Source organism: Hippopotamus amphibius, chromosome 1 (assembly GCF_030028045.1).
Source record: "Hippopotamus amphibius kiboko isolate mHipAmp2 chromosome 1, mHipAmp2.hap2, whole genome shotgun sequence".
Taxonomy (NCBI): domain Eukaryota; kingdom Metazoa; phylum Chordata; class Mammalia; order Artiodactyla; family Hippopotamidae; genus Hippopotamus; species Hippopotamus amphibius.
In genome coordinates, this window is record NC_080186.1 from 67,901,118 (window position 1) to 67,925,355 (window position 24,238).

The window sequence follows — 24,238 nt, forward strand, 5'->3', positions numbered from 1 at the left end:
GTGATTGTTTACACAGCAAATCCAAAAGAATTTAGAGATGAATTATTAGAATGAAAATGAATAAACTCCAGCTACATGGTTCATTTGATTCTCAAATGTAGTGTTGAGTGAAAGTCACACTCAAAGGAATATTTACTGTATTATTCCATTTATACACTGTTCAAGAGACTGGCAAAACTAAATTATATAATTTAATGATATATACATAGCCAATTAAATCATGGAACAAAGGATGGAAGGAATTACGAAAGTCAGAAAAATTTACTTCTGAGGGGATATTTCTGGGTCCATGGGAGGGGAAGCAGTGTGATATGAGGTGAGAGAAAGGCCATTAAGAATTCTGGGTCTTAGCCTAAGGACAATGGGTTTTTTGAACAGTTTTGAGCCAGAAAATACTATTTATCTGGCATTTTTCAAGAGGACAACTCTGAATGATTGTGGGTTGTGGGAGGACAGAATTGGACGTAGGGAAACCAGTTAGGAGGAAACTGCAGTAGCTTAGTTGAGTGATGCTGGTAGCTTGGATTAGGGGATTGTATTAGTTTTTTATCACTGTTGTAACAAATTCACACAAACATAAGAGCTTAAAACAACACCATTTATTATTTTGCATTCTGTCAGACTGAGCCCGATGCAGGTCTCATTGGGCTAAAATCAAAGTGTCAGTAGGGATATGGTCCCTCCTGGATGCTCTAAAAAGAATTCATTTCTTTGCCTTTTCCAGCTTCTAGAGACTACGTACATTCCTTGGCTCAAAGCCCCCACCATCCATTTTCAAAAATAGCAGTGTTGCATCTCTCTCACTTTTCTTTTGTAGTCACATCTCCCTTTGACTCTGACTTCATTTGGGGAAGGTTCTCTCCTTTTAAGGACTCACAGGATTAGGTTGGGATCACCTGGCTAATACAGGATAATCTCCTCATCTCATGGTCCCTAACCTTAGTCATACCTGCAAAATCCCTTTAGGTATAGTAAGGCAAGGAATTGTAGGTAACTTCTTCACACGTTCTGGGGGTCAGGATATGTATTAAGATTTATTAGGACATCTTTGTCCTATTTAAGTCATCATTGTGGGCTTTTATTTTGCCTATCACAGAGGTAGACATGCCAATGGACATACTCAAAGTGTGAGTAAGGACATACTTAAGTTTTCACCTGAGTTGGAGAAGTTGTCTGGCTGCCTCTGGGAGCCTCTACCTACCTTCTTAATTAGCTCCCAACTCACTCTTTATATGATGATCACCTAAACCTATAATCATCCTGTAATTAAGACACCTCACTCTTCAAATCAGGCCTGTCTTGAAATTTGTTCCTTAGTCCCCATCTTGCTCAGTCCTACTGATTATCTCTTCTCAAGGTCAAAGACATTCAGACCAACTCAAGGCTCTGGGTATGCACAATTCCATGGTGGTTTTGTAGGCAGAATGGTATCTGCTCTAATAGGAATGGTCATAAATGCACAGCAATCTGATTATCCAGAGCACTCTCTCTGTAATTTCAGCCTATTATCAATAAAGCACTGGCTACTCATATTAAACTTGATTTATTTTCTAACTGGAAAAATGTATGGCTATTTGAACCAGTAGCCACATTCTTTAATGCTGTAAGTAACTATACAGGTTCTAGCTAGCCGGCAATATCTTTCTACTAATCATAGTCCCTGCTTACTCCCTCCTTAGCTTTGTTGGTTCCCAGTTACCCTAACAATTCCCTTCTCTATTCTCACCAGATCTTCCACAAATGTGCCAACAATCCTATGCACAAATTTCCACAAGATGTAAGAGATCTACTTCCAGAACTATGCTTTGAGAAGCCAATTCCATCTCCATACCGGTACGGAGTCTAACATAAACAACTCTTTAAAAAAAAAAAAAGTGTTCAGCTATTCCCTTCAAAGCCCTTGGTAAACAGTAAGGGATTAAAAATCTCCCTTCACTTTTGGAGTCAAAGGATTACACTAATAAGTGGGAAACAGCAGCCATATTTCTGTTTCCGACTAAGAAAAAAAAAGTATGATTAAAATGCAAGATGAATATGCAGTATTTTGGTTTAAAAGATCCAATTAACACCATCTTTCTTATACTCTTTGTTATATTCTTCTTAAAATAAGCATGTATGTGTGTGTACACGTGCGCGAGAGAAATCATTCACGGATTCAATGATGCTTTATCCTCAAATATCAATTTCAATACACTACCCTATGCCTTTAGATCCTTAATTGCTATTGATAATGAAAATACTTCATAAATTTTCTCTGAATTTTCCAGACCTCCACTCCAGGATCTGCATTGTATAAACAGGTCTTTGTTAAAATGAAAGTAGGTGACATTATCACCACATACAAGGGTTGCGCTTTGGATCTATACTTACATCTCCTTCAAGTCCTCTTGACTTTCCACTGTATGTCTCTAAACTTTCTGTGAGCTGCTTGACATTTGATCTGGGATCATTCAGGCTGCTCTTCCCAGGCTCTTCGCTTCACTGTGTCTTTAAACTCCTTGCGGTAGTGATGTGACTAGAAATGAACACTCTGCTTTCAGACACAGCCAGCAAGTAGCTCTGAATTTTTTATCATGTTTTCTTCAACCTTCTTCCTCAACTTTCCCTCTTAGTTATTCCATCTGTCTCTCAGGCTATGTGTGTTTTCAGTTGTTTCAGCATCTTTCCCCGAGATTACCAAATAATGATTGCTTTTTTAATCAGCTAACTGTCTATCTGACTAAACAATTGTTTAGTATTTGTTTCATTTTGGACAGTTAGCTCTCACCAGCTGCTTTACATTAATCAATTTGTTCATGCAGCCAACAAAAAAATTATTCAGTTATTCCTGTGGACCACTCTTTGCTCTAGGAACATGGGATTCAATGGTGGGCAAAAACAAACTCTCTTCCTACCTTCATGAAGGTGATAGTCTGGAGGAGGAGAACACTGTTACAGAAATGACCCTGCAAAAAAAGTAAAATTACAACTTCAAGATATGACCCAGAAGTACTAGTTTCTGTGAGAATGTGTGACAGGGACATTCAAAGACAATTTCTCTGAAGAAGTGATATTTGACCTGAGATCTGGCAGAAATACAAGTATTGACTAAGGAAAGAGATAGGACAGGTACATTCCAGGGAGTAGGAACAGCCAGGGAGTGGGAACAGCAAGTGCAAACATCCTCTGGTGGTGAGAAACATGGAATGTTTGCAAAAGTAAACTGAAGCCAGTGTCGTTGGTGCATAGGGAACAAGGGAGTTGGAGTGGCAGGTGACGGCAGGGAAACAGGCAGGGGGAAGCAACAGAGGAGTTTACAGGTCCTATAAAAATTTTGTTCCTTTCCTCAAGACAAGGAAAACCACTGAAGGGCTTATCCAAGGGAGGGTGACATCATTCAATTTTCATGTCCCCCTGTCTTATTTATTTATCTACATCCCAGGGACATGTGTGTGTCATGAATAACTAATTGTAAACAGAATAACTCACAGACCTTCAAGTAACATCAGGCATTCTGAATGTGCAACACAGAGATTCTTAATTGAATTCATGATCTAGTCCCTCCAAAAGTGCTTTACGGGCAATGCCCAGGCAACAACTTGGGTGGCTATTTTTGGGCACACCTGTATAATATATATTTTAAAGGGGGGTACTAATGGTCTTTTTTTTTTTAAATCACTTCTTGAGCAAAATGAAGAGGGCTTAACATGTTGCAGAGTCAGCCTAGCCTATCAGGCTGCAGAGCACACAAATGCTCCTAGTCTCATTTTTGCTCAGGTGCCTTTTTTCCCCTCATCCATCCCCAAAGAAAAGTAAACTACTTTTGATGTAACACCTCTTGGGGTTTCAAGATAGAGGCTTTTGGAATAATCCCTGAGCACCTACTTCGAGCAGGACTCCCGCAGGGAGCCCTGGGAAAAAAGGAGGTAGGAGTTGCTTATGAGAAGATAAAATCTTAATGAAGAATTTGGGACATAAACAAGTGTCTAGCAATGTGACAATGCACAAAGCTCTTTGGAGGAATCTGCTGAGCAGCCAGCTTTGAAGGACAGTTGGTCCTCAAACAACTCAGCAGAAATGAGAGCCTCAAGTACCAAGAGGCTGGCACTCAACTTTTGTAAGAATTCACAATCAAGCCTTCCCCTGCCCTGTCCATTTTGTGTTTCAAAAAGCATCAACCACATTTGGACAAGGCCCTAGTTTGCCCTTCATCTGTCTAAGCATCTGTCCATTTCTAGGCAAACTAGGCCACGATTACTTATGTTCTACTGTGCCCACAGGCCAGAACAGAAGGTCTAGAGAAGCAAGCCGGAAGCAAGGAGTACTTCCTGAAGAATTCAAGGGTTAAAGGTAAAAGTAAACCACACACACACAAAGAGAAATACATAAATAGATATAATTATGCTACCAATATAGATTTAAAATATGCAAAATATATCACTGTATCAATATTTACATTAAAACACCAAGAAAGTAAGAATAAATACATGCAGGCTTTGAGTTTCTATACACTAACTCAATATGGATCTCTCTACACGTGTCTTCCAGAAAATACAGAGATCAATAAGGAGAACAAATAAAACCACCCATAACCCCCTGTCTACAGCATGACTAGAATACAGAGAATGCTACAAAACTCAGTTTACACAGAGGTAGGAAAAGAAGACTCTGGGATCTACAGAGCCAGCACTGAAGATTCGTTGGAGCTGAGAATTGGCTGGAGAATGCTTGGGAAAGAGGAGAAGGCAGCAGGCCTGGCAGTGACAGAGCACAGATAAAATCATTCCTAGTAGGATAATGTCACACTCTGAGAAGATAAACACTGACAAAGGTCTATAACCTGTTGGACCAGAACACCATTACTGGGGACAGAAATGGAGGGAGCTGCCCAGAGATGGCAGTCTTGAGAAGGCACCTTTTTGAGGTGATGAGAGTTGCCCTTAAAGCCCAGGTGATGAAGCAGAAGGAGGAAGCAAGATTAGGGGTTCACGGACTTCCCTGGTGACACAGTGGTTAAGGATCCTCCTGCCAGTGCAGGGGCACGGGCTTCAGCCCTGGTCTGGAAAGATCCCACTTGCGTCAGAGCAACTAAGCCTGTGTGCCACAGCTACTGAGCCTGTGTGCCACAGCTACTGAGCCTGCATGCCACAACTACTGAGGTCCACGCACCTAGAGCCTGTGCTCTGCAACAAGAGAAGCCACAGCAATGAGAAGCCCTCGCACTGCAACGAATAGTAACTGCTGCTCCTGGAAACTAGAGAAAGCCTGTGTGCAGCAATGAAGACCAAATACAGCCAAAAAATAAAATTAATTAATTAATTAATTTAAAAAAAGATTAGACGTCCATCAGAAATGAAGCAGAAGGCACCCTCCACCAATAAAAGGTGCCATCTAGTTTTGAAAAGTGCTCTTAACTATATTAACAGAAGTCAGTGCTCTTGAACTAAGAAATTAAGTGAACCCTCCCAAAACCTTACCACTATCTATACAGAGTCACCTGTTATTGCTGATTCAGGAAAATACAAGACCATTCAAAGGTAAAATAGCAGATATCATCCCCATGAAGTCACTGTAAGACCATGGAAAATGAGAAGCAAAATATTTCCATAGGTCTGAAATGTTTCTTTCTTTCTTGTTCTTTTTAAAAACATTTATTTATTTATTTAGGCTGCATTGGGTGTTAGTTGTGGCATGCAGACTCTTCCTTGCAGCAGGCAGGCTTCTCTCTAGTTGTGGTGAGCGAGCTCAGTAGTTGTGGCACATGGGCTTAGTTGCCCTGGGGCATGTGGGATCTTAGTTCCCTGACCAGGGATGGAACCTGCATCCCCTGCATTGGAAGGGGGATTCTTATCCACTGGACCACCAGGGAAGTCCCTGAAATATTTCAAAATCACAAGTTGGAAAAAACTAAAAATAAATAAAATTCTAAAAATTTTAAATTTATGCATAGAAAAAAATCAAGGAAATACACCAATCAACCAAATTTATCTCCCCATAGTTGTAAGAAGTCCTTGCCCCTCAGTGAACTCAGAAAACCTCCTGCCCTCCATGTTAAAAAGTGAGCTTAATCATCCCTCTCCCTCCTCCCCAAATTTATGCTTGGTATCCTGTGTGATTCTGGTGATTGTGGAGAACAGCCAGATATTCAGAACTGGGGACATGGTGGGGAATAATACTGCTGAGTCATGGAAATGCAGTTGGCCTTCAATAGAAGTGAGAGGAGTGAAGGTTCTGGAAAGAGGATAAAGGGACAAAACAGATCCTCTATTCACAGGAGTGATAGATAGCATCACCTAACAAGTCAAAATATGAGCAAAGGCAATATTGGACCTGGACTGGGACAAAGGAACAAAGAAGGTATTGGCTTCACATAGAAAGGGATGCGCCAGGGAGGAGAGAGGTTGGACCTGTCACTAGGCTTTCTGTAGTCTAAGAAGGTTATTTAGTCTGTGGACCTGGGACTGGTCTTCCTGGGTCTGGATTCAGTTTGTCTCTTACTCTGCCTCTGTGACTTTAAAAAACTGGGGATAATAATCGTACTCTTACAGGCTTGTTGTAAGAAATGAATCTGCAAAGTACTAAGAGTTCCTGTAACACAGCACTGTGCATATTTGAGCTGTGCATTTTTCTTGGATCTTGGGCCTGGGTTAGGTACATAGCTTCACATGTTAGAGTCAAACTGTGGTGGATGCAGAAGCAGTGACTAACAGAGTTTAACCCTTGAAATTTTGTAATGATCACACCCAGTATTTCAAGGTATGGGGAAAAGAATTCTGCTAACAGTACCACCACTGATAAAATTTTATTTTCTCCTTTGAAGTTTTTGTAATTTTCCAAATATTTTACAATAAGATAGTACAAATGTGATAATCAGAAAAAATTAAGAACTAGCCATGTCCCTCTTATTCCTCATTTTACCACTGAAAAAAATGGAGGTGGTAGAGATAGCAGAAAGGAGGAAAGATTATTCCTTTTGTTTTAAAGAATAAGAACATCTGTCAAGAAGCAGAAGTGCTCAGACGCCCCACAGCCCCACCCTGGCCCTGCCCAGGCAGCCGACACTGGGGCTGGTTGCTCAGTAGGTCAGGGGAGACTTAGTGGAAACTAGTAAAAAATTTTTTAAAAAGACTCCAATTGACTTTAGTGAATTATTCTGATGAAAATATACAAGCTCAAACAGGAAAGCAAAAGGACATCAACAAGTTTGGATGTTTGTTTAATGTGGATTTATGGACTTCATTACAAAAAAACATTGATTAGCAATAACTTACTTCCAAACAAAACCCGATGTGTATATAGTTGAAAATAAAATTGATAAACACTTCAGCAGTCATTGCATTGTCCCAGGCTTCAGAATTCTAGATCCCTAAGTACTTTTTCATAATTTAGTCTATTTTTAAAAGGGCACAATGACTAGGGAAGAAGGCAGGATAATGTTTTTAAAAATATAAATATATGAAGCATCTGATCTAATGACTACCATATTGATTGCTGAGTTTATCTGTGTCTCTGTGTAAATAAATTAAACAAATCCCTGCTTGATGCACATGATGGTCACAGATTCTTAGATACGAGAATCTTAAGAAGGCCCTTAAAGTATATCCAGTTCAGTTCTCTATGCTAAGGGGGCATTACAGAGCAACATAAGTGATGAGTCGTCAGGCCCTCAGGTGAGGTCTCCAGACCTCTGTCTGTGCCACCCTGGTCTTACCCAAATCTGTAATAAAAAAAAAATAGCTACCACTTAGCAAGTCCTCTGTGCTAGGAACTGTGCTGGATTTTTTGTCTGTTTGAATATAGCACCTGCTTTTTTTCCCTTTTATGCCACTTATCACAATTGTAACACCATTTTTTACTAGTGTGCTTTTTTGTTCATTGTCCACCTTTCCACCGGATGGTAAATTCTTTGAGGGCAAAAATTGTGACGACTTTGCTTGCTGCTGTATCACTAATCCCTTTTACATAGCCTGGGACTCATCAAGCATTTGTTAAATTAATGAGCACAGCTTTGGATTCTTCTCCCAATTTTAACACTACCAGAAACTAAAGGTCATTGAGGTGTTCCTCAAAGCTAATAAATGTCAGTGCCAAGAATCAGATCCAGCTTTATTTGACCACAGAGGCCATGACTGTCCTACCAAGCTTTTTGGCCATGCAATTTGTTTAAAAGGAACCTATTAATTAAACAATTTCAAATTAATAGCATGAATTACATTCAATTCCTGCTCCCTTTCCCCAAAGCTAACAAAGTATGAATTTCAAATATGAGTTTTACTTTTCTACAAAAGATGGTACTAATGCCACCTCTGGGCCTTGGTACTTTAATAAGGCTTTACATGATATATTTCAATGTTTACACATGCTCATCATTCCTGATCATCCCTATGGCTGTCTTTTTTTCTCTAATCAAAACCATACAACACAGTTTTCCTCTAATCAAAACCATGGTGTGCTGGAGTCAGCTTGTACTGGCTCCCAGAACCCATTGTTAAATTTTCAGGGAGTTTGTGAGCTGGATGTCAAGCCACAGTCATTATTAAAAATTAAACTTACAAGAAAATAAGTTACATGAAAAGCAAATAAAATTTCAGTGGAGAAAGAATACTCTTTTAAATAAATGGTGCTGGAACAATTGGACATCCATGGGCAAAAAAAAAGCTTTGACTTAAAACCTCATGCCATATAAAATATTAACTCAAAGTGGATCTTGAATTTAAATTTCAGATGTAAAATTTTAAAACTTTTATAAGAAAACATAGTGGAAAATCTTTAGGATTTAAACCTACATGAGGAGTCCTTAGACATGACATTAAAGGCAGGATCCATAAAAGAAAGTATTAATAAATTTACCTTCATCAAAATTTAAAACTTTTGTGCCACCAAAGACTCTTTTAAGAGGATGAAAAGGTAAGTTATAGACTGGGAGAAAGAACTTGCAAACCATGTATCTGACAAAGTTCTTATATCTAGGTGAAAGAACTAAAGAACTCTCAAAACTCAACAGTAAGGAAACAAAAAAATGCAATTAGAAAATGAGTAGAAGATATAAGGAGGCATTTCACCAACGAGGTGATATGGGCAAGAAACAAGCACATGAAAAGATGTCTAACATCATTAGCCAATAGTAATGCAAATTAACATCGCAATAAGATATCATCATTCAACTAACAAAATAACTAAGATGAAAAATAATAACACAAAATACTGGAAAGGATGCAGAGAGGCTTGATCTCTCATACATACTGGCAGGAAAGTAAAATGATACACCACTTCAGAAAATAATTTCCAAAATACTTTGGAAAAAGTACTCTATCATATGACTCAGCAGTCATACTCTTGGTCACATCCCAGAAAAATGAAAAATTACATTCACACAAACACCTGTGCACAAATATTTATGAGAGCTCTATCCATAATAGTAAAAAACTGGAACAACTCAAATATTCATCAGTGGGTGAGTGGTTAACCAAACTGGTACATCCACACAATGGAACACTGCTTAGCAATAAAAAGGAAAGATACATGGAACAAAGTTCAGGGAATTATACTTAGTGGAAAAAAGGCAGAATCAAAAGTTTACATAATGTATGGTTCTATATTTAAAACATTCTGGATATTTATTGTTACAGTAACAATAGACATGGAGCGATAAGGATGCAGTGGTGACAATCTAAAGAGAAAACACAAGAGAATTCCTTTGTGCTGACGTGACATTTATGTATCCTGAATGTCCTGGTGGTTATACAAATCTATACATGGGATAAAACTGCACACATACACCACACATACACAAACACACACACCCAACAAATGAATCCATATAAACATGGTGATAACCGATCAATGTCTTTAGTCTGGTAGTATTGTACAAGTCTCAATTTCCTATTTGTGACATTGCATTACAGTTATATAAGATGTCAACATGGGGGAAAGCTGGGTGAAGGGTACGTGGGACTCTGTAGTATTTCTGCAAATTCCTATGTGTCTATAATCACTTAAAAATAAAAAGTAAACAAAAGAAATGCAGAAGAAATAAGTACTCAAAACATCACTTTCTGATTGTTTTACAACATTTTAATATTAACTATGCCTTGAAGTTATTTACATTCACTCTATGCTGGTTATACGAGTCAGCTCAGGCTACCATAACAAAATATCAGAGACTGAGTGGCTTAAACAACGGACATTTCTCACAGTCCTGGAGGCTGGGGAGTTCAAGATCGGGGTGCTGGGCAGATTTGGTAAGAGCGTTTTCCTGGCCTGTAGATGACAGCCTTGGAGCTGAGGCTGTGTCCTTACATGGCAGCGAGCAGGCAAGCTCTGCTCTTTCTTCCACTTCTAATCCCATCATGGGAGTCTTACCCTTATGAGCTCATCTAAACTTAATTACCTCCCAAAGGTCCCACCTTCAAATACAATCACACTGGGAGTTATGGCTTCAACATACAAATTTTAGGGGGCTACAAACATTCAGTCCATAACACTCCATAACTGGAAACATCATACAAGTTCTGCTACTATGCCTCTCCTCCCTACTCTGCATTCAGTGATAGCTCATTGGTAGCTGGAGAGTATTTATATCACAGAAATAAGTACACACTACAAATCAGAACTTGGTTTATTGTACTGTTGATTGCAAAAAAAAAGTAATGGAGAAATGTTAATAGTGTGGATTAAGCTTTAAAGTGTGCTATGTCTGTAACCATTATATCATGAATAGCATCAAATTGAAAAACGAATCTTCTATTATTTGAAAACTGTTCTGTGATTCAGCAAAGAAGTTGTTCATGTTTTGATTCAGTGAAGAAGTTCACCAGGAGTGAGAGAAGTTCCAACACTGGCCTTTTTTGTTTCCCTTTCTTCTCATTAAGTAACCAAAAATATCAACCACATTCATGCTGGGACTACACTCATTCGTTGATGGGAACCACAGATTGGCTACAGATGTGAGAATTTTGCAAAAATCAATGAAAGCATTCTGTGAGAACCAACTGACTATATGGAATTTACAACAAAGAATATTGTACGTTAGTATTTTATTAGTAGTAGTGTTAGTATTTTATTATTTCTAAAGCATGTACTGCCTTTATATCAATAAAATTCATAATAAACTTAAGCATGTACACATGCACATTTTAAGAGGGCCAGTGTGTAAACATTTACTAGTACAACACTGGTTTAAGTCCAATCCTCTCTCTTTGTTCTTACTTCCATGGAGACAAATCTTTAAAGCAGTGATGTAGGTTAATTGTGCCACATCAGGCTTTTAGTTTTTGCAAATGTTCTGTTTCTGGGAGACAGATTTGATCCCCGTATGTTCAGAATCAGTGACCACCTACCGCTGTAAACTCTGTTGACTTTACAGGAAGATGCTGTGGTTTCTCCCATGAAGAGACGCTCACAGTGGGCTGGGTCAGTTCCACTTTGCTTTTAGTTTAAACATCAAATTTACAAGTTTTATGGTGGTTTTTCCATTTCTTTTAGTATAACAAAATCTGAAAGCAAGATTTCTTTATAGTTGGTGGTTCATGGGACTAGTCACCTTGGGTCTTTACCTACTAAATATTTTATACTCACTGTCCCTTTGCTATGACATATACTGGTCAGAGATCAAACTTCCCAACCGATTTGTTTGGTTCCATGTGTTGTTACTTTCAGGCTCTGTGCTTCTGTTTATTCTGGAAGGCCTTTCACCCCGATTCCAGTGCCCAGCACCTACACTTTTATTGAGATTCTGAAGTTCAGCTACCTCTTTCCTAAACCATTCTATACGGAAAAAAAAATACATCCTTTTCTCTGAATTCCCCCAGAATGCAGCCAAATCTTTCTCCTGACATATTCCCCTTTGTATTGCTGTCATATGTCTGTGACTTATGTCAGAGGTTTCTACTACCTCCTTAAGGAAGAGCTCTTTCCTCATTTATATCTAAATTTCACCATGGTGACTAGTTTAATGCCTGTCATAGTAAGGACTTTAAAAAATTGGTTAGGTGGCATGAGTGGCTATATGTCATCAAATGAATAAGTGAGTTCATCTCCTTAAGCCTCAGTTTTCTTACCTATAAGGTAGGGATGATAATAAAGAGATTATACCTTATATTAGAGCTACTGTAAAAATAGAGGTAAGATATATAAAATGACTAGCCCAGTGCCTGGCTAATGGTGGCTGCTCAACAAATGGGGTGTGTGTGTGTGTGTGTGTGTGATACATAGGATACACATATAACATAAATATGTGGTATATATAATTACCATTGCTGACACTGTCATCACCATATGACTATTATTGATACCAGGTTCAGGTTTCAGTGCATCTATGAATTCTCTAGCACAATGTGATGTAAGAGCTTGGGCCTGTAGGTCAGGAGTCAGAAGGTGCACGTTTTCATCTCAGTTCTGCCTAGTGTTCATAATCTTGGGTGAATCAACCTCCTTGGGCTTCAGTTCCCTCATCTGCAAAATATGTGTATGAATGCGCGAAGACGGCTGAGCCTCTTTGAAGCTCTAAGGTCTGTACCTCCACAACACCATGTGGCAAGTCCCCTTGGGTGAGCTGGGCTCCTAGTGACAGACAGCACACTGCCTTCAATAACTGCCTCTCTCCAAACCCTCAGCAACAGGCTAAGTAGCCTTTGGCAAGGCTTTCTCGGTGATGTCCTTGTGGGTGCAGAGATTCCCAGCCATTCCACTTGTTGACTTTACCGGCTGGAGAAAGATTATTTCCTTCTTCAGTTTGTGACCATAATAAGTATTTGAAAGTTGTAGGAAAAAAATCAATACCAAAGAGTTCTGGAGGTGACGTATCTAACAGTTTTTCCCTTGACCAATCACGGTGGGAGTGGGGATGCCTCTCAAGTTGATCACTGTGATGACAGTGCACCAAGGCATCCTCCCCGCAGGGCCCATGTGACACAGGGCTGGGGACCTCAGTTACAGAGGCAGGAACACAGAAGCCCAGAATAACAGGGTGTCACAGCTGGGAGAGGCCTGTCTAGTCTAAGCATTCAATTTTACACATGAGGACACTGAAGGTTAGAGGGGCCAAAGGACTCCTTCAAGGTCGCAGAGCTAGTTAAGGGAAGAGTTCGGTCTAGGAAGCGCACGTCCTGGAGTCCCGGTGCACAGCTTCTGCTGCCACTCCAGTCTCCCCTGCTGCGGGCTGGCATCACAGAAAAGAGCCTCTCGATGGCAAAAGTGCGCTCCACACAGGCACAAATGAGCCTTGTTCTCTCCCCTGCCCCCTAGTTCTCAAATAAAATCTGACTGTTGGAGAGAGTTGAAGTTGGCTTTGGGAAAAACCAAGTCCAATTTTTAACTCCCACAGAACAGAGAAGATTTTTGTCTTTGATGTATATGCCACCCCACCCTGGATGGGATTATTCGGGAGCAGTGAGGAACGGGTGCCTCAGAGGCCCTTTTCCTTTTCTGGCTGAGCACAGACCCAGCAACACACCTCAGGGTGTGGCTTACAAGAAACAGCAGTCATATTGCCTGTAATGTATCTGTGCAGACTCAGATGGCAGCGGCTAGACCACGAGCTCCTAGAGAAGGGTGCATCCCAAGCATCACCTGGCACAAGATCTGGCACCTGGAAGACATTCAAAATGTTGGTTGGATGAGTCCAGAAAGTGTCACTCATGCTGGTGACCCCATGTCACAGAATATTCAGTACAATATGAAATGGCTCAGTAATAGCTATCCTTAAATAAATGAAGATGAGGTTGAAAATGAGTCATGTGAGCTTAAGGAAGCTTGTGGTTCTTGAAATATTTTTGGAGTAAGGAAATCAGACACACGCTTTATCAGATTCATTATAGTGGGAGTAGTTATATGGGAGGAAGGGAAGTAGAGTGAGAAGTATATACTTATTTATAGTCATTTCAATGCTGTAAGCACGTATTCTTATTTCGGTAGTTTTCTTTCTCCCCTTTTTTCACTCATTAATAAAGTGCTGTGCAAGATGGCCTGGGGTCTCTAACACTGGAATATGGTACCATTCTGGAATTCTGTGCTCTGAGGCTGGTATGAGAGCTAGTGCTCCCACTCAATCTCTCCTTCTCACTGCCCAGTTTTCTTTCTTTGGGGGACATTGGTTCCGAGGAGAGAAGTCAGGGAGCTGACTGCTAAGGTGTCATGAGTTTACGGGAGTCAGAAGGTCTCCGGAGGCAGAGATGTGTAAGTCCCATTTTGTGTCCCCTTGCTGGCCCAAACTCCCTTAGGTGGGGATCATGTGGCCGAGTTACAATCAACAAAATGTAGGAGGAAGTGTCACAAGGGCATTTCCTGGCCCCTACAGACACCTGGGGCAAACTTTTAGCTACCTCTTTTCTTGACAGAGCAACCTTGCAGGCTGCGGGATAGAACAGGGTCATCTGATTCACTTTGGATTTTGAGTGCAGAATAAACTGTCAGTGTGTTAAACAATGTACTCACTGAGGTTTATTTGTTACTGAAGCATGGCCTACCCTATCCTGATCTTTCTTCTGATTTATCAAGCCCATTTTACCTGAGGATCACAAGGGGCAGGGCAGGATGCAGGACAGGAGACTTCTGCAGGATTGGACATTTTGCATTTCTTTAGAGATCCTCTCCTATTATTCTGCTTAGAAATGTGAATGCATCAGCAGAGGATACAGGGATTTGAGGGGAATTTATACACATGCCCCAATTTTTTCTTCTCATCCTAGTTTTCCCCAAGTGTTCCTTTTTTGTTTTAATATGTACTTAAAAAAAAAATCCCTCACAAGATAAAAGATAAACTTTGCAGTGATTTAAATACTTCAGATGGTAAACTTTCAATAGTTCTGTAACTTTTTAATAATCATGATCGTTTAACAATCCCTCATTTAAAGTTACTAACTTTCCTTAAGAAAACAGGGGATAAGCTTCACGACATTGGTCTTGGCAGTGATTTCATGGACCTGACATCAAAAGCATTGGCAACAAAGCGAAAATAGACAAGTGGGACTACATCAAACTAAAAAGCTTCTGCACAGCAAAGGAAACAATCCTGTCTCCTGTCTCATTGTCTTTTTCCTACTCAGCCTTTCATCTCTACTCCTTCCTTCTGAATTACAGAGCCTTACAATTAATCATTTTAATGTACACATTAGTTCTGGGTCTTCATGTCCTGTCCTCAGCTGACAGAAGTGAAAGAAGTGAAGAAAGAGAAGATACTGAGTCTTTTACCTCTCTTCCTCCAAAAGATTTTTTTATTAGTTATTGCAAAGCAGAGAAATCAAACGCCTTCACCACTGATCAAGCCATATTCAGGCCCTAGATTGCCACCTGGTAGATATTGCTTGACTGTTCCAAATTATAGATTTAAGTCTTTACAAAAAAGGGATCTACTTCTGTGGGAAGAAAAGTTCCACGGTAAAGTGTTGGTTCAGTTACTAGCAGACCAAGGACTCCCACACTTGGCACACCAACCCCACACACCATGTCTGTGTCAACTAAAATAGGGACTCCAGTGTCCCTCAGAGGGCAAAGGTTCACCGTACAGATGCCCACTTCACAATCCCCAGCTGTAAAAGCATCAATTGCTGCAACATCAGAAGTTCAGAATGTTCTAATGAATCCATCCTTAATTAGGTCCAAAAACATTCTTATTATCACTAACGTGGTGTCATCACAAAATCCTGCCCATGAATCATCGAATGCACTGAAAATAAAATGTGAAGATGAGGATGATGACGATGATATTTTGTAATCTAGCCTTGATGCATGTAACATGCATACTTGGTTTTCAATCCATTGTGCTGAGATGAAACATGCATGCTAGATGTTTCCAAGCTGTGTTTTAGAAAAACAGTACTTAATGAGTAAATATAGTTACCATACTTTTCAATTAATAGAAAAAGAAGATATCAACTGAGTTTCAGACTACACCCTCTGAAATAAAAACTAATTGTCCTCTTGAAAAAAACAAATAAATAAGGTTACAAATTTAAAGAGCTGTTGAAACAAATGTCTAGGCCCAAGAGGGAGCTACTCCTGCCTGGGGTCAGCAAACTGACACAGGTAACTTTCGAGTCCTGATACATGTTCCACTTGACCAGAAACACAGTACATCCAGTCGACCAATCCCCACACGCCAAGCCAACTCAGAGCGCTATACATATTTCCTTTTTCCTTATTCATTAAAATTTTCTCTTCTTTATTCCTTATTCTTCATTCTATGAAAGCTTCCTGCCTTCCAGCCCATTTTGCAGTTCTCTGGACCCTTGGGAATGAAGACTGCTTGCTTCATGAAGTGTTAAATAAAGTTTGCATCATCTAAATTGTCTTCTTTAATTATTTTAAGAGAGCTTAATTTCTACTTATTTCCTGCTACATGATACAGAAAAAATGTTTTTAAAGCTACAAGATATAGCTTTTACGCCAGATTTATTTATATTATCATCAACCTAGATGTATAATATATTATTTATCCTAAACCTCAGCTAATGTCTAATTAAAAAAAAAAAAAGCTAATTCAGGAATTCTGGACCTGGTTGCATTTTTATTCTCAAAGTTAATCTGCTGCTAATAAGTAAATTATTGTTATGAATTTGAATTGTTGCCCGTGCAGACTGGAATCATATCCATGATAACTGAGTAAAGAAAAATGGGTTTGAGTTTGCTTCAGCACATTTTATAAGCTTAGAATTTCACAAGAGGAACTGGATTCAGCTAGTACTTCTGAAACTGGGGTGCCCCTAAGACTGAGTTCCCCTGACAAGTATGGTTAACCTCTCTATACAAAACTTGATTCCCTTTCTTGTCTTACTCCTGTTCCCCTCAGGACTGAGAAGCATCAAAGAAAAGGGAGCACTGAAATTGGGCAGGACCCTGCAAGGCCCTCCCATGCACAAAAGCCCCTCTGTGTCCCCCACCCTTTCTTGTTTGTAGAAAAGACTTTAGTCTCCTATGCCTTCCCTGAGTTCCAAAGAGTAGACTCAAACAGTTACTAATTAGAGAAGTGATGGAATCCTGAAACAAAGGAAAAGCAATTAAGCAAGACAGCTGGAACAATAGTTCAGTGACAAGACAGAGTGCACCTGAAGGAATATACATAACAATCTGATGCATATCTTTGAGTTGTTATGTAGAAACTAACACCCCTGATCAGGTGGAGGATGGTGCCTATGTGCTGATCCCAACCTGGCTGGAACCAGAAAGTTGATGATTGAGGTTCCTGAAATACCAGCCTGTCACCTAACCACCACCCAATCAAAAGAAAGTCATGCACCCTGCAACACCTCACTCCATATGTTGCTTTTAAAAACTCTTCCCTGAAAGCCATGGGGGAGTTTGGGTCTTTTGAGCATGGGCTGCCCATTCTCCTTGCAGTGGTGCCCTGCAAATAGATGCTGTACTTTCCTTCACCGCTACTTTGTGTCAGTTGATTGGCTCTGCTGGGCTATGGGTGGGAGAACCCAAGTTTGGTTCAGTAACACTTTCACATAGTAATTCACATCTATGTAATTTTGTAACTTGGCAGGACACCAACCTCTCCACTGAGGGATAAGCACATCCATTTGAAAATAGTTAAGTTATATGTACAAACAAATGTCTGCATTTGTACATACAGATCCTTATACATAGAATGCACCATTAAATTTAGACACAAAACCATAAATCCCAAATCACTTAAATTCCTAGGTGAAGTCATTTAAAGTATTAAAACTAAATAATCTAAACTTTTTATCATCCACAAACCATTCTGGCCCACTCTTGCAAAAAAGCTCACAAGGCAATTTGGGTTGGAGGTATTTTTCTTCTTTAACTCTTCCAAATGCAGCTTTGTATTAGCATGTTCAATAAAGCAAGTAACACTTCCACTTGATTGCTTGAAACCATTCTTGACCCTCATTTCATTCTAGTTGGAGGTAATTACTTGCTGCTAATGCAAAGTGCTAAAGACAGCCTTAAATTCTGTTGAATTATTATGTAGATTGGGAATCAGACCTCTCCAATTCTTGTCTTAAAACAGTACCATAACTCTAATCTCTACTTTGTCAAATTCAAAAGTCAACCTATTTTTTGAGTGAAAACTTCTTACTTAAAATAAGATATTGGTCCTGGACTTGGTGGAGGAAATGGGTGAGTTTCTTTGGGAATAAGGTCAGGAATGAAATAAGTCAGTAACAGGGGAGGTGAAGTATATGCTTTCAGGATCTAATACACATCAGGACTGTGGAATGCAGCTCTTACTCTTTTTTTCATACCTGGTATACTGAAAATATGATACGAGACTGTTAAGGCAATCTAAGTAGCAACTCTAAATTTAGCCACAGTCACTGGATAGTTTTGTTGTTTTATCTGAGTCTAGATGAAAACTCTGAATATCAGCTCATTTAAATTCAAATCAATCATTTCTGTATACTAAGAAGTCATCTCTGGATTAATAGTATTTATGGTAAAATGGAGCAGGGTTTCTCTGAGCCTCGTTCCTGGAATCAATAAAAAACAACAGTAAAAGGCTATTTTTTCTGTGAATACCTAAATGACTTCACAAACACTATTCCACTCAGAGAAAAAAATGATTCCTATAGCACAGCGAAGGGGATAGAATGCTTGGCTTCTGTTAAGACTAATGGAGGTTGGGATGCAAAATGGAGGTTGGGATGCAAAATGGAGGTTGGGATGCAAAATGGAGGTTGGGATGCAAAGTTCAGTTGTCAGCAAAGAAGTAGTTGCCACAGGCCTGGGGAACAGGAGGAAAATTTACTAATTGGTTCTTCCTAAACCAAGAAGCTTATTGTTTTACTCTCCCTCCTTCACGAGAAAGTAAAGCATAGGATCATATCTATTCCTGAAAAGAGTAAATGAAATACCTTCCAAAAATTAAAAAAAGATGGCAAATGCAAAAATACAAGCTTAAATAAATGGGGTTGTGGATTCCTTATCTTTTCACAATGTAGAAAATTTAAGTCTACAAAATGTAGAAAACATCACACTTGAAAAACTGGAAATAGCGAGGGATGATTTATCACCCCTGTTCCTCCTGGGAGGGCAGGCCCCAGGCACATATTCTACTGCATTCCTTCTACTTTCCATTTCCTAAAATTATGCTTCTGGTCTAATCAAAACACTATTTTGACACAGCCTTTTTAATCTTCCTTTTTTTTCCTCCACAAAATCACCTCAGGCATCACAAATCCATTTTATTGGAAACCATAATCTTGTACTTAAAGAACAACTCAGCTTAACCCCGGGCCCTCTGGACACCTTTTATCAGGTTTAGGTGAGTCCTGGAATCCGAGAACTCGTGACAGGGCTCGGGCCAGTAAGGAGGGTTTTACACACCCTCGCTGTGTAGGGCCCACCCCACAGCCTCTGGCATGGCCCTGGCACTTTTGCTGAGTCAGGAGAGAACCCAGTCAGTCCCAGTTTCCCTGGAGAACCCCTCCAAGGCGGGCCCAAGCTGCCCAGCGTCCTCAAGGCAGCAGTGGCTCCATCTGTCTTGAGCTTCTAGGCCTCCTTTTTTTCCCCAAAAGATGGTCAGATGTTTGCCTAAGCTGGTTTTTCTCAATTTGCTAAGCTTCAAATGTAAGGAAAAGACAATTTTTCCTCAGGTGAATTCTGGGGAGAAAAAGCTATATCTACAGATCCAAAACAAATGCTGGGGAAGACAAACTGGGGGAGAGAAGCAGAGAGCAGTTTCCAGGGAAAAATCAGTGTCATTAGGCTGATGTTAACATCTCCTGTGAACCTTAAAGCCTGCCCTTAATCAAGGAAGCTGCTTTATAGGCAATGTGCTAGCTTATTTCCACAAATGAATTCGTTTGGAAGGATAGTTTTTCAGACTACAATTCACTCATTCATTCATTTGCTTACCAGCGAGTATATATTGAATATCTGCATATGCCAGACTCTGTGTAAGGCCCTGGGGATACACAGCATGCAAATAGACAAAATCCCCTACCTCTAGGTGGCTCACATTCTCTGGGGTGGGTAGGGGGTGCAGAATAAATAATTAGGGGGATAAGAAAGGAAGATAGAAAGGGGGCAATCTAATTTATTCTCGGTACCTTAAATACTTTTTATACTCAGCCTCCTTGGCCCTGTGATTAAACAAAAATTCTTTCCTAAACAAAGCTTTCTCTTTTTCATAATGAATATCATGTTTCTTAGCTCCAGATCATCTTGACCTATAAATTATTAGCTGTGGAAGTGACCTAATAGCCATCTATTTCTCTCTTTTAAAAAATAAAATCAGTTCCACAGGAACTGTTGCCAGTGTTCTCAGACAGAACCAGGACACGTTTACTTCCAGATTTCTGGCACTGTATACTAGGGGAAGCACTCTGCGTCCTACCAGGATGAAAACTATCGCCTTGGGCAGCCTTACGGTAAGAGAAGCAGAACTGGGGACACACAAGCCTCCTCTCTTTTGATCCATCTGCGCTCAAACCCTTGTGCTCCTCAGCACATGACCACTAAATAAATTACCTGCTGGGCAGCGCCAAGCCTCCTGCTGCACCCTACCTGTGCAAACTCCTACCCTACTTTGGTTAAAGAACATGATGTTCAGGTATTGTTGGACTCCAGAGAGATCCCACACCATTTGAAATGTTTACAACCTGAATCTTGGCTGCTCACTGTCTTCATATTTTAGAACTGGTTTCCATGAACTAGATGTAATATCTTGTCACAATACTGAATTAAAAGCATGAATGATATACTGAGACATCGGGGTTGGGGGAAGCTTCTGGTTAAGCTCTCATGTTACTTGTATCTGATTGTTCATGGATAGAATTAGATAGCCTTCTCCCCAACCTACTAGAAAGAGCTGTGGTGTTAGGGGAACCTGGGTTTAGAAGTGCTGCAGGGGACTTCCCTGGTGGTGCAGTGGTTAAGAATCTGCCTGTTAATGCAGGGGACATGGGTTCGATCCCTGCTCCAGGAAGATCCCACATGCCTTGGAGCCACGAAGCCCCAGTGCCACAACTGTTGAGCCTACACACTAGAGACCATGAGCCACAACTATTGAGCCCATGTGCCACAACTACAGAAGCCTGTGAGCCTAGAGCCCGTGCTCGCAACAAGAGAAGCCACGGCAATGAGGAGTCTGCCCACCACAACGAAGAGTAGCTCCCGCTCTCCACAACTAGAGAAAGCCCGTGTGCAGCAATGAAGACCCAATGCAGCCAATAAAATAAATAAATTAAATTAAAAAAAAAAAAGAAGTGCTTCAGGATTGCCTGCTGTAGGCACTGTCATTAGGTTGATGATAATGTAAACTCCTCAGCATGGGAAAGTATATGACACAAAGATAAACTCGGGTCTCATTTTACAAGGAGCTGCCAACTAACTTTCCTGAATGCTGCCTGTTACGTGTGCAGTGCAAACCACCAGCATAACATTGTATATTTAAGAAGGAACAGCGGTAGTATCTAAGAGGCTCGTGTGATACAAGAAATTATACAATGTCTGACCCATCACCTAAGCTTACAGAGTTGACAATCCTGACATTTGGTCACCACAGTCACAGCTTCTGTATCTTGCCTCCAACTGCTACTTAACTAAAGCTGTGCCCAGTAATGACAATTTTTAGTTAATACTCACAATAAAAATGCTAATTTTTGAGGCTCCAAATAAAAGTTTTCAGTGAATCTCTGCAAGCATAACTAAGCCAGCCAGTGTCTATGACTGTCAGACCTACGATTTTTGTGTTTGGGTTTTATTTTTATTATGAACCCAAAAAGACAGGTGTCAGAAAGGTGACGAGCCAGAGAAGACAAAATGGGTGCACTCCAAAGCTTGTAACTAAGCTTGGCATGAAAGAGAAAGGTGTTAGCAGCTGCCACTGTGGTGTGGGTGAGGTAGTCAGAAGAGAGGCAGTGTGGGTACAGCAGACCTTTTCCAGCTGGGGCAAAACACCGGATTTCAGTTCCCCGTTTACCACTCACTATGTGACTTGGGCAAGTTATCTTACTTCAAAGGATCTCAAGTTTCATCACCCTGAGGGAGCCAGATGACATCGTCTCTAAGGTCCCTTCCATTTAGTACGTTTGAAACAGCCTGTCATAAAAAACGCACGCTAATGTGTGTGTGTGTGTGTGTGTGAACGAACACATTACTTATTTGATATGTACAAGCACCACACTTGTGCTCCATTATGTCAGTCTTAGTTATTTATGAAGAGTCCAGGGCCTAATAATAACAATAATGCTGACAACAGCTAGTATTTATTGAACACTTACTTCATGCCAGGTTTTATACTAATGGGTCTGACTTTACCCGAACTCAGAAATCCTTCCTCTCTAACCTCTGTATCTTGTCTCCAACTGCTCCTTAAACTAGAGCTGTACCCAGTAATGACAATTCTAATTTAATACTCATAATTAAGATGCTAATTCCGTTAAATGCCTCAAATACAAGTTTTAGTGAAACTATACATGCACTACTAAGCTGCGACAACTCCGTGGGGCTGGCTGTGGGTGCCAGTCTTATGATCTCTGAGTTTTACACGCATTTGCTTGTGCATAATTAAATAATCATCACAGTGACTCTAGGAGGGAGGTGCTCTGATTATTCCCATTTTCAGGCACAAATTGAGGCCTGGAGAGGTTAATTATAATAACTTATGCAAAGTCATTCAGCAAGTAGGTGGCAGTCATGATTCAAGTCCCGGAGTCTTACGTTCACTGAGATATAAATTCCATGAACGTAGCCACTATGTCTGTCTTGTTTGCTTCTGCCTCTCCAGGGCCTGGCACGCCGCAGGTGATCAGGAAATACTTGTGGAATGAATGAAGGTCTAATTCATATCCCTTACCCTCAACCACTCTGCCGGATACATCACACGATCAACCCTCCCAGTGAGCTTGTAAGAAGCCGCAAGGAAGACTCCACTGCTGAGCACAGGTAGGTTACTATGATTCCTTCCAGTTCCACTCCTGGAAAACCAAGTGAAACCAGTGCACGTTTTGTTGACCCTAGGCCCCCTCCTTCTGCACAAAGGGTGATGGAGCTGTGGGGTATTTGTGTCAGGGAGCCTAGGGTGGATGAGCCTGTTTCCCTTGGCCTTTGCTCGGGAAATGACATTCCCATTGACAGTGGGTCCTGATTTTGGTTGATCAGGCGTGTGAGTGACCGTCTCTTGTGGGCGCTATGATTCGTTTTCATCATGCCTCTGCCTTTTGACCACAAATGAGACTGTTTCGCTTTCCCATCACTAGAACTGGTTCCCTGTTAATGCATTTCCAGCCCTAACAGAAGAGAAATGAGAAGGCAGATGGCATGAGTGTCCCAACGGCACTCAACCTGCTAACACGAACGCTGAGCAGGGCCAGTCATCCCGGTAGAGCTGACGAACGTCCCTGCGACAAAGCGGACGCCGCAGCTGAAGCCACAGTGCCCAGAGGGCAGCCACGTCCATCCAGAACATAAGTGTGTGAAGGCAGCCTCCTGGAGGAGAGGTTTGCCCCAAATTGAAAACATTCGGCTCCGTGGAATCCAAGAGGATTGATTGTTTAGTAAATAATTCATTGAGAACATCAGCTGTGGAATTTGGATGCTTAAGTGATGCAGATAATTAAATGTAAATAATTAAAAATTAATAATGTTTGAAATGTTAAGCATAATGAGACAAGCGATATATCAGTAATAAAGGGGGTTCTGCTCTCTGCCTTCAGGGCTGGGTCACAGCAGAGATGGCCTGTGTCAGTTCCTGGCTCTTCCAGGGACGCAGCCCTTCATTCCCACTTGGCAAAAGCACTGCCAACAGATGTCTTCTGGTCCTCGCCACTACAGTACGGGTATGTTTACAAAGGCTCCACCCAGAGCAGTTACTGGGGTGTGTGAGAAGCGGGGCAGGCGAGATTCTGTAAATGTATTGCCAGAAATCACACTTCCAGTCAGAAGGTGCTAGAACTGAAACAAAGATGAATCCACATTTGTTTAGTGAATTATGTAATGGAAATAAGCTCCCTGGAGAGTTGTTCCATTTAGTCTTTTCTCTTGCTCTCGCTCTCTCATCTTCAATCATTTTCCTTTTCCTCTCCAGTAGCTACTTGTCTTCAGTCTAAAAATAATATGCTCGTGTTCCTCGTCGTACAAAGAGAATTCTCTCAGTGTGTCTCCCTGTAAAAGCTGCTCCTCTTTCCTTTCTTTCCTCATCAAACTTCTTAAAACAGTGGAGCACATTCCCTCCTCCCTGTCTGCAGCCCCGTTCCCCTGGCGTGGCAGCCTGAGCCTGCCCTGACCACACCATGCACAAATGGCCCCTAGCAGAGTCACCGGAGATGTACTGCTCCATAAAGCCAAT

General features: G+C 40.7%; 1 protein-coding gene and 1 pseudogene across 1 annotated transcript in view; one reads left to right on the forward strand and one right to left on the reverse strand.

Annotated features, from left to right (window-relative positions):
• ST6GALNAC5 (ST6 N-acetylgalactosaminide alpha-2,6-sialyltransferase 5) overlaps nucleotides 1–24,238 on the reverse strand; it is a 165,162-nt gene that overhangs the window by 70,354 nt on the left and 70,570 nt on the right. The window lies entirely within an intron of this gene.
• LOC130858632 (transcription initiation factor TFIID subunit 9-like) lies at nucleotides 15,080–15,691 on the forward strand (annotated as a pseudogene).